The following is a 1,815-nucleotide window of genomic DNA, read 5'->3' on the forward strand; positions in this document are numbered from 1 at the left end:
GGACTGAACACATGTCCACACAGAAACCTGTATACAGCTGCCTTATTCACATAGCCAAAAACGTGGAAAACCCTCAGATGGATGGAAAAGCAAAATGTGGTTCCTCCATACAATGAAATATTCAATTGTGAAAAGAAATGAAGTGCTGATACATGTTACAATATGGATGAACCTTGAAAACAGGCGGAGTGAAAGAAACCAGCCACTCCATATGGTACGATCCCACTTACGTGGAATGTCAAGTATAGGCAAATCCACAGAGACGGTAGATTAGTGGTCGCTTAAGACTGAGAGATGGGGGAATGAGGAGGTGTAGCCAGTGGGTACAGGGTTTGGTTTTGTTTTGAGATGATTAAAATGTTTGTGATTGTGTTGATGGTTGCACAATCCTGATTTTATAAAAAAACATTGAATTGTGTATTTTAATTGGGCAAATTGTATGGTATGTGAATTATGTCTTATTGATAACAGCTTTATTAGCCGTTACCGGAAAAAGATAAGCAAAAAATTACCTTCCACATTTGTAAGTTTATTGTATATTTATTGTAAATGTTTCGTCTGTTTGGACTTCCATAACAAAATACTACAGACCGGGTGGCTTAAACAATAGAAATTTGTTTTCTCACAGTTTTGGAGTCTAGAAGTCCCAAGATCAAGGTTCCAGCTGATTTGGTTTCCGGCGAGGGCTCTCTTCCTGGCTTGGGGATGGCCGCCTTCTCACTGTGTCCTTACCAGGCCCGCCCTCGGTGCAAGGGAGGAAGACCAGGCAAGCCCTCTGGTGTCTGTCACAAGGACACCATTCCTGTCAGGTCAGGGCCCACCTTTATGACCTCACTTAACTTTAATTACCTCTGTAGAGGCCCCAACCCCAAATACAGACATACTGGGGTTACGCCTTCAACTCAGAATTTTAGGAGGACATAAACATTCATTCAGTCCATAACACATATATGTTGTAGTAAGTTTATTCACACTTGATTGTAATAACTTTTTTCACTGGTGCTTTGTGATCACAACATAGTTGAATTCATAGTGATTTAGACTCCACTCCAAGTTTATCTCTTGTGCATCTACTGTCTACCTTCCCCTGAGCTAAGTGCTTTGCAAGCAATTTTCTCAAATCCTTACAACCACCGACAAGATAGCTATTTTGCAGAGAGGGAAATTAAAGCTTATATTTCCCCAAGTTAACAACCAGCAATAGAGGATATGAATTTGAAACCTAGGTCTGTGTAGCTGCTGAGCCTTGCCTCATCTGCTGTTTCCTGTTGCTGTAATCAAGGTGGAAGTAAGTAGTGGTTCCTGTTTCCTGTCTTCCCAGGATGGCTTTTAGGCAAAATCCAGAAATTAGTTATGGCAGCTAACACAGAGGCAGTACACCTAGGTTCAGACTAGAGTAAGTAATCAATTTACTAGAGAAACTGGCATGTGTACACAAGGAGACAGGGAAGAGTATTGCAGCATTATTTGGATCACTACTAGTCAAATACTGACAGAAGATGCATCATCAAAGGACTGTTACAGAGCAGCCAGAGACTGAACCGGAGCCACACCCGTGACAGGTGAATCACACCACAGAACAGAAAAGCAAGAGGAGGAGGAGACCACATACAGAATGGTGTCACTTACATACAGTTTTAAGATGTTCAGAATAAGTATCTGAAATGTAAAAACACCAGTGTGTTTGCAGTAGGCGTCCTGGGGGCCTCTGTGCCCGCACTGAGCTTGCACAGAGGAGGGTTTGAGGCACGCACTGCACCCCCAGAACACCCACGTCTACGCCCACCCTAACAAACCACACACACAGTTGAAGTG

At 42.7% G+C, this 1,815-nt stretch overlaps 2 protein-coding genes across 2 annotated transcripts in view; one reads left to right on the forward strand and one right to left on the reverse strand.

The window, feature by feature from the left end:
- HSBP1L1 (heat shock factor binding protein 1-like 1) overlaps positions 1-1,815 on the reverse strand; it is a 30,614-nt gene that overhangs the window by 5,571 nt on the left and 23,228 nt on the right. The window lies entirely within an intron of this gene.
- Positions 1-1,815, forward strand: part of TXNL4A (thioredoxin-like 4A) — a 3,019-nt gene that overhangs the window by 423 nt on the left and 781 nt on the right. The gene's annotated exons all lie outside the window — the stretch shown is intronic.

The sequence above is a fragment of the Propithecus coquereli genome, unplaced genomic scaffold (assembly GCF_000956105.1).
Source record: "Propithecus coquereli isolate 6110/MARCELLA unplaced genomic scaffold, Pcoq_1.0 Scaffold560, whole genome shotgun sequence".
Lineage (NCBI taxonomy): Eukaryota > Metazoa > Chordata > Mammalia > Primates > Indriidae > Propithecus > Propithecus coquereli.